Source organism: Triticum urartu, chromosome 6, assembly GCF_003073215.2.
Source record: "Triticum urartu cultivar G1812 chromosome 6, Tu2.1, whole genome shotgun sequence".
NCBI classification, from domain to species: Eukaryota; Viridiplantae; Streptophyta; class Magnoliopsida; order Poales; family Poaceae; genus Triticum; species Triticum urartu.
Genome location: NC_053027.1, coordinates 154,061,355 through 154,073,916, shown reverse-complemented (window position 1 = coordinate 154,073,916; position 12,562 = coordinate 154,061,355).

Genomic DNA, 12,562 nt, shown 5'->3' with positions numbered 1-12,562 from the left:
GTGAGCTCAGCCACCTCCCCACCCTCTCCGTTCTCTCTCTCGAGCCCCGTAGCGTCTGCATGTAGATCACCTGCACGCACCGCTGCGGAGCTCGTCGCCGACGAGGCTCCAGCCACCCAATGGCCACGCCACCCTGTCCACTAGTCCTACCGCACCTCCAGGAGCTCAACGCACCAAACCTCGCGCCTCCCCGTGCCCCCTAGCAACTAGTTCATCCTCACCCGAGCTCCGGCCGCCGCCAAACTCGTCGCAGGCGACGTTTCCGGCCACCCCAGCTCCACCCACTGCCACCACTCGACGCGGCTTCCTCCCCGCATCACGTAGATAGTCTCCGCCGTCCTTTTGGTCGCCGGAGTGCAAATCCCGCGTTGCTCCGCCGCGTCTGGCCTCGCCGGCGGCTAGACGCCAACGAGTTGACCCTGTTTGACCCCGTGTGGGCCCAGGTTGACCCCCCTGAGTCTATGACAGGTGGGGCCGGTCTGCTAATTAGTTTAGGATTAGTTTTAACTAATTTTAATTAGTTTAGTCACTGACATGTGGGCCCAGGCCCCACTGACAGCTAATTAGTGTTAATTTAATTCTGTTAATTAGCTGGGTCACTGACAGACAGGGCCCACCAGTCAGGTTTGACCTGGCCGACCCAGTTGACCCGCTGAAGTCACACCTATGTCATGCTGACGCATTAATTCAATTACTGGATTTATTCTTTAATAGGAAATTCCAGAAAATAACCAAAACTTCTAAAAATCATAGAAAATCAACCATAGCTGCAAATGCAAAGATTTATATATGAAAAATGATCAGAAAAATTCAATCTATCCATCTGTAATGGTTTCAGGCATGACAAAACAAGTTAACCTTGCTGTGTAAGCAGAATAAGAAAATGCACTAATAAGGCTATGTTAAATGAGCTAACATTTGAATCTTTGATTCAAATGAGTTCATTCCATCCTGTTTTAGCTTGCATTAGGCCAAGACACATTCATTTTGCCATGTCATAGCATGCATCATATTGTTGCATATTGTCATGTGTTGATTATGTTCGGTGTGTCTTTCGTGGTAGGTTCTGCCTCCGAGGATAACCCCGAGTATCCGTCTGAAGGGCAGTGCCCTACTACCACTGCAACAGGCAAGAAACCATTGATCATTCCGATACAAACCCATGTTCTCGCTTCTGCTCTTGTTTATTGCATTAAGACAACATGATTCAAACTGCTGTGTGCTACGGTAGTTGAACCCTTATCCTCTGCATGACCTGTCATTGCCACAGTAACTAGATGAAACCCACTAGCATGTGTAGGAGTTGATTGAGCCATGTATGTGTTTCCTACCTTGCTATGCCTGCTATGCTTAGAGTTGTGTCAGGTCTGGTGCATCTAGGTGATGGGCTAGAGTGAAATGGTTATATCGGTAATGTGAGGGATGTGATGAACAACATTTGGTAAAGGTATCGATGAGAGGCCATGTAGGAGTACATGGTGGGTTGTTTCATTGAGGCCATCCATAAGAATTGAGATATGTATGTGTGATTTAAGATGCACTTACTACCATATGTTGGGCCCGAAACCAATGGACCCCCTTGGCTTCTTATTCACCCTAGTACTCTGTCCAGGAGTTGCAAATAGTTTCTGGTGTTTGTAGGTTACGTGTTGGCGGCCATGCGTAGCGCTGACCCTAGGGGTGGGCTATGTTGCGGTAGATACACCGTGGCACAGTGTACCGAGTCACCCGCTTGGTGTCTCGGGAACCCTGTTCACATTGTTCGAGGCCGTATGTGGAAACCTCGGCCGGACTCCATGCGGATGGAACCTAGATAGGAGATACAACTGGACTAGAGACTTGAGTGTTTGGGTAGGCCATGGCCGACACCCTCGTTGGGCTTCCGCTTGAAGGTTGCCGAGTACATGTCGTGTAAACGGCGGTAAGTGGTGAAAGCGTGTATGAAGAAGTACACCCCTGCAGGGTATAAAACTATTCGAATAGCCGCGTCCGCGGTAAAGGACTACTTGGTTGCCTATACAGTTCATAGACAAGGTAATGGTTACTACTAAAAGACTCAAGATAAGTGTGAGTGCCGAGGATGGCCCTCTCGTAGGATGACGAGGGAGGATCCCCGGTGGAGTATTGTGTTGGTGAGTAGTGGACTCGTGTGTGAAAACTATTTTACTAGTGGAGTTTCGAAGGATAGCCTAGCCAAGAGTCAAAGCTGGCTTGCTGCAATAACCCCACCACCTTCTTGAGAATGAGCATGTATATTAGGATCTGATGTAAGCCTTGCTGAGTACCTTGTACTCATGTTTGCTTATTTATTGTTTTCAGACGACAACACCGCCCCCTCCGATGGGTTTTATGTAGACCTTGATGTCGACGAGTGACTAGACACCCAGGTGGTGATCCTGGCCATGGAGGGCCCTATGTAGATAGACAGGCTTCGGAAGCCTTCTTGCTTTCTAGTGTCTGTACTCAGACTATTTACTTGAGTTGTAGAGTTTTGTAGTGGTGCCATGTTGTATGTACTCATATCGGGCATATTGTGTGAATGCTTGAAATGCTTGGTATGAGTGGGATCCGACAATCTAGTTGTTTATCCTTGGCAGCCTTTCTTATGGGGAAATGTAGTCTAGTGTTCCTCGAGCCATAGTAGTCCGCTACAGCCCGGTTCACCGGAGTCTTGCTAGCCCAGCACTACTGTTCAGGACACTTGACTGGCCGACATGTGTTTCACTTCGTTCCTATGTCTGTCCCTTCAGGGAAATGTCACACGGTGACATCCGGAGTCATGCCTAGCCTGCTACAGCCCGGGTTCCCCGGAGTCCTGTTAGCCCAGTGCTACAGCCTGGATTCACTCGCTGATGACTGACATGCTCGATGTGATTCATGTATGCCTGTCTCCATAGGTCTGTGCCGCTTTGGGTTCATGACTAGCCATGACGGCCCGGGTTCTCTATCATATGGATGCTAGCGACACTATCATATACGTGAGCCAAAAGGCGCAAACGGTCCCGGGCGATGGTAAGGCGACACCCGTGGGTTACCGTGCGTGAGGCCGCAATGTGATATGAGGTGTTACCGGCTAGATCGATGTGATATGGAATCGGGGTCCTGACACTGTGGGCATAACCCGGCTCCTCATGGCCGGTTTATATTTATTAGTAATATCCCCAACAGGGCGGAACCACGGCGGCGGGGCGAGGCGCCGGCGGGGTCGGGGCATGGCGGAGGGCGTGGATCCGGGACATGGGCACCACATCTGAAGAGTAGGGGCGGCGGAGGTGGAGGTCGCTGGAGGCCGGCGAGGTCAGCGGAGGAGCGGGGCCCGGATGGCGTGAGGTGGCAGCAGACGACACGGGGGCGGCGAACAACGGGGCTCGGGAGTCGGGCGGCAGAGCAGGGAGGCGAGCGGCGCCTTGGCCACGGGAGGCTTCGGGCGGCGGCGCGGCGATCTGGGCTGGGAGGGCCGGTTCTGGGCCTCCCCGGCCCGTGCGATGGAGACGGCGGCGGCTGAGTGGTTGCGAGTGGCAGCGGCTGAGTGGTTGCGGGAGGTGGCGGAAGTGACATGTCGGCACCGGATTGGTCCCGACGACGTGTCCGACGCAGACGGACATGTCAGGCAGCGGCGGGAGAGGGAAGGCTAGGGTTTCGACCGTGAAAATGGAGGGGGAGGACCTGTATATAGGTAGAGGGAGCTAGGAGTGTAAAAATGAGGTGCGGTTTTTTCCCACATGATCGTGATCCAATGACGGAGAGCATGGAGGGGGTTTAGGTGGGCTAGTAGGCTGTTGTGGAGGGGTGATGGGCTGCAAAGAGAAGGAGGGTTTCGGCTAACGCGATTAACCGTTGGGGCATCAAACGACCTCCAAATGGAACAAAATTTGACAAGCGGTCTACCGGTGATGTACCAAGACCACTTGACAAATCTCGGCCCATTCTGAGAACATTTTTCTCCTGCTCATGAGACAATGTCTGAGAGGTGCAATGGGTGCATGTGAGAGAGTCAGATTCCGAAACGGACAACGGAGAAAGTGACCGGATGCAAGAGAAGAAGAACATGAGGATGCAATGCACATGATGACATGGCAAAGAGCAACACGCAAGAAAATGACAAGGCAATGATGGCAAATAACTAGAAGACACCTGGTGCATCGGACTCGGAGCGTTACAACTCTCCTCCACTAACAAGAGATCTCATCCCAGATCTTAGGAACTAGACGGAAGAGAAAGAGGACAAGGTAACCAAGAGTGCAAGAGAGAAGATGAACAAAGTTGAGAGCACTCGGGTAGAAAGAGAGGAATGTTGATTATGACGAGAATCAAAAGCTCAAGGAACAAGATGGACTATGAATCCACTCCAGTTAGAACAAGATAGAAAGGGAATAATAACGAAGGAACTGGGATAGCACCCCAGTTGAACATGGAATGGAACAGAACATGAACTTGACAAGATTGACGATACTTGACGAGAGGAACAACACAATGCCTCCGGAAGAATTGAAAGAGTGGAATGAAAAGAACGGAGAAGAAAATGACAACTTCTTCGACAATTTAGTTTGAAAAGCATCTTTGTAAGGAAGGATTGAATGGAGTTGTTGGAAATTCAACAATGAAATGAATAAGCTTGTTGTGGTCTTATGGAAAACATCTTAAAATTATGAGGTGATAACTGGCACTTAAAATTATGAGGTGAAAACATCTTAAAATTCAACGACAAACGGAAATGATTGAATATCTGAGAAGAACGAAGAAATACAAACCTCCACTTCAAAAGAATATGGAGAATTTAATTGCACTTCAAGACGCGAGAGGAAAAGATATTTGCACTCCTCCAACAAGAATCTTGATGAACACTTGAAGAATGAATTATATCCTGCTGAACCACCATGAAGAACTCTGGTGACAAAAGGATGATGAGATAGAATTCAAGGATGAAAATAAGAAGATGACGCCTTGCGATGATTTAGATGGAGCTTCGTGACAAGACAAGCTAGAAAAACTTGAAACTCTGGAAAAGAAAAGATGAACAACTTAGAACCGAGAGATTATTCATCATGAAAAATCTCCGAAGGAAGGAATTAATCAACTTGATAAAAGAAGAATAAGAATTATGTTATGCTTATCCTTCATCAGTTAAATTGATGAGAAGCAATGGATTGCATACAACTTATTCGCATTGGAAATATTAAGGGGAGATATATGGCAAAACTTGGGAAGGTCTTCATGAACCACCGGTATGATTTGGGAAGAACGAATTAATTGATATGAGAAGAACAAAAGTAAAATACTTAAACAAACCACCGTGGCAATGAAAACGAACGCAGAGAAGAGAACAAATCGCCGGAAAGAATTAGAAAACTCTCGAAGAGACTTGAGTGAATCAAGATCCAAGAGAGCGAAGAGATCGTGAACTGATTAAAGAATAGTTGATCGAAGCACCAGCATAATATGGAGACGAACTAAGAGGCATCAAATCCGAATAATTGAAGAATGAAGCTGAAAACTTGGAACAAAGGAATCTTCTTAAATGATGGCCTACGGATGATCGAAATGGAAAACAACTCCTGAAATACTCTGAATGGGTGAAAAAAGAATTTCTGAGAAACGGGATAATTTTAGAGGATTACATGAAGCTAGAATCACAAATCTTTGAGAGAACGGTCAAGATTTAGGGGAAAAATCTTCTTCGGTCTTCAAATATTGAGAATGACGACGAGGAACACCACCAAAAATTGTTGAGATACTCCGAGAGAATGAAAAGCGAAGAGGATGAGACAACAATGAAAATAATTTGAAATCGATCTTGGAAAAGCATCTGACGGATGAAATTCATTCTTACGTCAAACTTCAAAATGAATTTGAGAATAACTCCGAAAAATTGAAAGTGTCAGGTAAGATCCAGGGAAAAGACCTGTGGGTTAGGGCCCACTGAAAAGAAACACCATTGGAAATGATTGTTTGAATGAGAAATGATGCATCGGAACAACTGGAAGACTTGAATGAGGTGATATCCTCGAAATAATTGAAGGCAAACACGAATCTTCTGAGATGTCTTCATCACTCCGGAACGATTAAATGGTGAGAGGCAAACGAGCAAATGAAAACACTTGAGCCAAACAAAGGAGTAAGATCAACCCGGGAAACATGAATTGAATCCATCGGAAAGAAAATGAGATGAACCATGACGAAGTTGCCGAGAAATCACCAGTTGAGACAATTGAAGAAAGATTGAAGAGGCTCCGCATGAATGAAATTGATGCTCGAATAGAAGCTCAGACTCCGGGAATAAAAGGGGTGGGAGGGCGGGAAAAACAAAGACAACTGGAACGGGGAACCAAAGAATAACTTGAAGGGAAAATACCGGTTGAAGTAATTGAGGAAAGAATGCAAAGGCTTCGCACGAGCAGGATGGATACTCGATTAAGGACTCCGGCTCCGCAAAAAAAAAAAAGGGGGGGGGGGGGGGGGAAAAAAGAAAGACAACTTCATACGGGGAACAACTTCATTGAGAAAGAACTGAGGACTAATCTCGCAAAAGATGAACATGATTGAATCATTCCGAGAGAAGCGCGCCGGATGAAAAGAGCTGACATCGCAACGAATGAAAACTAACTGCGTGATCCTAAAAAAATTGAAGGGGAAGAGGAGTATATCAAAACACCGACTTGATTTTAGTTGTAATAACACCATGGAATGCTAGCGCCGCTCTTCATGTGTGCCCGTGCAAAGGTTAGATGATGGAGAGAATAGAGATAGAGATCGCAGACCTGGGACCCAACAGTACGTGAGATAACGGTCATGCACGTGTTGACGAGGCACTCCCTCTACTCTACTCAACACAAGTACTGTAAAGATTCCTTGCCAGAGCGATGAAAGGGCTGAGGAGTAAAAAGAATTCCTACTCTCCCATATAAGTAGACTCTCGATGTCGGTGTCAAAACCGGCGGATCTCGGGTAGTGGGTCCTGAACTGTGCGTCTAGGCCGGATGGTAACAGGAGGTAGGGAACATGATGTTTTACCCAGGTTCGGGCCCTCTTGATGGAGGTAAAACCCTACGTCCTGCTTGATTAATATTGATGATATGGGTAGTACAAGAGTAGATCTACCACGAGATCAAGGAGGCTAAACCCTAGAAGCTAGCCTATGGTATGATTGTTGTATATGGAGTTGATTGCCTACGGACTACAACCCTCCGGTTTATATAGACACCGGATAGGGTTAGGGTTACATATAGTCGGTTACAATGGTAGGGGATCTTGAATATCCGCATCGCCAAGCTTGCCTTCCACGCCAAGGAAAGTCCCATCCGGACACGGGACGAAGTCTTCAATCTTGTATCTTCATAGTCCAGGAGTCCGGCTGAAGGTATAGTCCGGCTACCCGAACACCCCCTAATCCAGGACTCCCTCAGTAGCCCTCGAACCAGGCTTCAATGAAGACGAGTCCGGCGCGCAGATTGTTCGGCATTGCAAGGCGGGTTCTTCTCCAAATCCTATGTACCTGTAGGAATAATGTCCAATTTTTGTAATGTAGCGCTCCTCGGCTCCCACGCCCAATAATGGTCGTCTTCCACGTGTCAAACGAATGCGAAAAGCCAGGGCATTTTTACATCCACACCCCTAGCCGTATAAATGACCCGCCTGTTTAACGGGGTGGGGATTTAGGTCCAAACCACATCTTCTCCTCTCCGCGAGTTATCATCAGAGCGCTTCCAGCAAAGGTCCATTCCAACATGACCAGCCGTCGCAGCTCCTCCCCTCGCCCCTCCGGTCCCAAACCCGGGGACTGGGAGAGTTGCACCATCCCGCATAGCGAGTTAGTGTCGCTTCAGGCCAAGGGATTTCTCCCTCAGGCATACATGGTCCCGGTCCGAGCCGGTCTCGCCACCTACAATGGCGGAAAACAAGTGGAGAGCACCCCCAATCCTTCTAAAGGAGAGCGGGTGTGCCTCGTCCCCTATCTAATAAGGGGACTGGGGTTTCCAATTCATCCATTTCTCCGCGAGCTTCTGGAGTTCTACAGCCTCCAGCTGCACAATCTCAGGCCCGCCTCCGTATTACATATTGCAGGTTTCGTCGCCCTTTGCGAGCTATTTTAGGCGTTGAGGCTCATTTCGCGTTGTGGAAGAGGTTATTCTGCCTGGTGCCCCGTTCTCGAGAGGGGTCTATATACCAAGTGGGCGGAGCCGAAGTATGGCGCATCGCCGTGACCGGATACCTATCCGGAACACCAAAGAAGGCGTCCGAGGACTAGCCTTCAGAATGGTTTTACATAGATGATGTCCCGCTACCGGACCCTATCCGGGTCGGTCTCCCTGAGTTCAACAGTGCTCCATTGAAGAAACGCTTGAGCTGGCCTCCGCGGAGCTCTCAGAGAGAAAGCGACAGAGACGTCCTTTACCTGATGGGCCGGATAAGACTGTTGGCTCATTCCGGACTAACCATGATTGGAGTCATGGCCGCATGCATTATGCGGGGGGTGCAGCCACTTAAATATAGAGGCGACCCCATGTGGGATTTCAACGGGGAGGATGACGCCACCCGTTACGGTCGTAAGGGGCCGGCCTCAGCTGGCGCTCTAGTAAAGATCTTATCCTCTTTGTATAAGGGAGAAAAGGAGGAATTCCTCCACGTCAACCCGTAGGCTGGATTTACTATGTACGATCCTCCAAGTTGGGTAAGTGAACAACTGCGCTTGCCCGTTTGTTTTATACTCCCACGGTTAGATATGTAGTGTAACGACTTCAATGTAGGAACTGCGACCCAGGTGGTAAAGGATATAAACAGCCGCCCTCCACAGCGCGAGGACCCAGAACGGTTCCTCGATCCGGACTCCGAAGAGGATCCGGACATATCGGTGGAGCTTATCGATGAGGTGTTCCATCAGCTAAGCAAGGACAATACCATGGTAGCCATCACGGCTGATTACCCAGGGTTAATGCCGGCTTCCCAGGTGACAGAAACCGGAGTCTCATTCCCTTGAGAGAGATTCCACTCTCACGTATTCCGGTGTTTCTGACGACAATCGTGTTTTGCAGGGGAGATTTCCAAGGCAGGAGGCCGATCCTGCGGCGGCTAGCCAACGAGGGGCCGCAGGGCCCCGTGGGGCAAAAAGGAATGTAGTCCGGACTGAGATGCCGGCGCAAAGGTATAGCGCATCCTCTGTTTCCCTGGTGTTATTCTGTCAGGGCATATTAATGTTCGTGCTATCTTCAGAACGAAGAGACCTCGCCGGACTACATCCGGAGAGGTTGCCAATCGCGCCTCCACCAGCCAGGCTCCAACGTCTGGCCAGGAAGCGGAGGCGAGCACAAGGCGCGCACCGGACGCTCCTCCGACAGAGGATGCGGATAGGCTGTCTGCCACAAATTCTGAAGTGGAGAGTGCCATGAACCACAGGCATCGCCGGACAGTTCTACGCGATGCTTGTTTCTCCCAAGAGGCTTTAGATGTCTTTAATTCAGGAGATGCGTACCTCCGTGCCGCTCAAAATGGTTTAGCCAGAGCCACGGAGCAGTATGTAAAAGACATACGGGTAAGAAAATTTTGGTCAAATATATATATATATATACCAGTAGCCCCCGAGACTTGAAACAGTCAGAGCAACTGATTTAAGGATCATTTAATATGCATGTTCTTACAGAGAAGAATACTGTACTATCCCAGGAGCTGGAAAAGTGCAAGGCCCAACTAGAGGCCGCACTAGCCGCAGCAGGGGAGCCCAAAGAGACCCCCTCTGGTAAGATACACTTCGAAAGATTAGTATTGTGCGGTGTGGGTGCAAATCTGACAAATCATGTTGCAGATGGCGCCAGACTCGATCCGGAAAAGCAACAACTCTTACGCCGACTAAAGGCCGGTGAGAGTACGTTGACAAAGGTGAGGCGAGAGAAGAATGATCTTCAGGATGCCAACACCCGGCTGGACGTCGAACTTAAAGATGTTCGTGGCCAGCTGTCGGACTCCACGAAGGAGAATCAGCGGCTTCGACGCGGCATATTTAGTAAGTGCTTGAACGAACTTTGAAAAAAGAGTTCGGCGAGGAAGTCGACTAACAGAGTAATGTCTGTAGGTATGCTCACAGGTCGTCCTGCAGAGGAGATGCCCGGTTCTACGGGTGACCTTCTTCCCGAACTCATGCAACTGCACGAGCGAATTTGGCAGGCGATGCGAGGTGTTGCGCAAGCCTTATGTCCTGCCCACTCCATGCCCGAGGGCATTGGAGAGCTTGCGGAGAAGCTGAAGGGAGCTCGGCGGCGCTTCCGGTTGTGGAAGATATCAGCCTGCTGACAAGGCGCTAGGGAAGCCTGGGCCATGGTGAAGACCCGTTTTACGAAGTCTGACCCAAACCACATGGCCGAGGTCGGACCAGTGGGGCCTGACGGGAAGGAGATCCCTGTGAGCTTAGTATACGGCCAAGTAGAGTTGGCCGCGAAGTATTCCCAGCAGGACTATAAATTGGACAGCCTGTTAGATGGTATAGAAGAGGAATACAATCAGTTAGAATGACTATGTAATTTTGAATTGACATGTGTAATGCCTTCTAGCTGGATTGTAGATCGTTTGTCGTTGCCGACCTTTTCGCTTCAACCTCGGGACCTGACGGTCCGGAGTGTGTCCGAATACCATAGCGGTTATATAAGAACCGTGGTATGCGTGGAGACCAGGCGTAGGGGTCATTAGTGCTTTATTAGACAAGTGCCCAACTAGTTATGTTATATTACATGGTTAGTAAGAAACATCTTCCAGAGAGAATAGTTCCGTTAGGGGTTCCTTTCGCTGGGAGGCATGCCCTAAAGTGCATGTCTGGACTGCGTAAAAAGACGCAGAAAAAAGCATCTGGGGGCGCATAAAATGAGTAAAAAGATCATCTTTTATCTCACCGACCAAATATTCCCTTAAGAACGCTAGCTTTCGGCTTCACCCAGTCTGAGGTACACATCCGGCTGACCCGGCAGTAACAATCGCAGAGGTGCTCCCTTTACCGCCTAGCCGAACAATCGGGAACGTAGCGGCAAGCACAGGAGCCAGGCAACCCAGCTTGGCCAAAACTTAAGTCATATCGATGCATATAATGGTGAAGAAAAAGGTACATGCAGAAGTTTGACGCATGTGTTGGGCGTGAAGCCCGTATAAATAAGCTTCTGTTAAAGAAGCCCCCAGGTTTAATGAGCGCGAGTGGCGCATCACTAGATGAGCCTTTAAGGGCTATAAAAGAAAAGAGGGGAAGGAGAGAAATGTAAGACAGAAAAATGCAAAACATGGACAGAGGCAGGAGACGAACATAGAGTCCGGCGCTAGGCATAGAATCTTCGGAGACGGGTGGCGTTCCACGGGTTCGGCTCAAGTCGGTTATCTGACGCATCTCGCAGGCGGTACGCTCCGCCAGTCAGGACTTGGTCAATTATGAATGGACCTTCCCACTTGGGCTTGAGCTTGTCCTTTTTCCTATCCGGCAGGTGTAGAACTAGTTCGCCAATATTGTAATTTTTGGCCCGTACTTCTCTGCTTTGATATCTTCGGGCCTGTTGTTGATAAAATGCGGAACGGGCTTTTGCCACGTCACGCTCCTCCTCGAGGGCGTCCAAGTTGTCCTGCCGATCGATCTCGGCTTCTCTTTCTTCGTACATGTGCACTCTAGGTGAGTCATGAATTATGTCGCAGGGCAGAACTGCCTCTGCGCCCTACACCATAAAAAATGGTGTGTATCCGGTGGTGCGATTTGGCGTGGTCCGCAGCCCCCATAGCACGGAGTCGAGCTCCTCTACCCAGTGCGTGTTAGATTCCTTTAGGGACCGCACCAGTATGGGTTTAATGCCGCTCATGATAAGACCATTTGCACGTTCGACCTGGTCGTTGGTTTGTGGGTGATAGACGAAAGCATAATCGAGCTTGATGCCCATGTTTTTGCACCAGAGTTTTACCTCGTCGGCGGTAAAGTTTGTACCGTTATCGGTTATGATGCTGTAGGGGACGCCATAATGGTGTACAACCCGGATATGAAGTCTATCACAGGTCCGGATTCGGCCATTTTAATAGGCTTGGCTTCTATCCATTTGGTGAATTTATCCACCGAAGTCGGCCAAAACTTGTGATTTAATAGCTCGCCGTGGCTTATAGGTTATATCGAACGGGAGAAGCTCGATGGCCCATTTTGCAATCTGGCCTGTTGCGTCGCGGTTGTTGATAATATCGTTGAGTGGTATTTGCGAGGCTACTGTTCTGGAACACTCTTGAAAGTAGTGTCGTAGCTTCCGGGATGCCATGAATACCGCGTATGCAATCTTTTGATAATGCGGGTACCGTGATTTGCATGGAGTGAGGACAGTGGATACGTAGTACACCGGCCTTTGAAGGGGGAATTTGTGTCCATCCGTTTCCCGCTCGACATCGAGCACTGTGCTGACAACTTGATGTGTTGCTGCAATGTACAATAACATTGGTTTACCGGTGTTCGGCGCGGCCAGGACTGGGTTTGTTGCCAATATGGCTTTTATTTCATCAAGTCCGTCCGTCGCGGCCTCCGTCCACTCGAAGTGTTCGGTGCGCCGAAGGAGGCGATAGAGGGGTA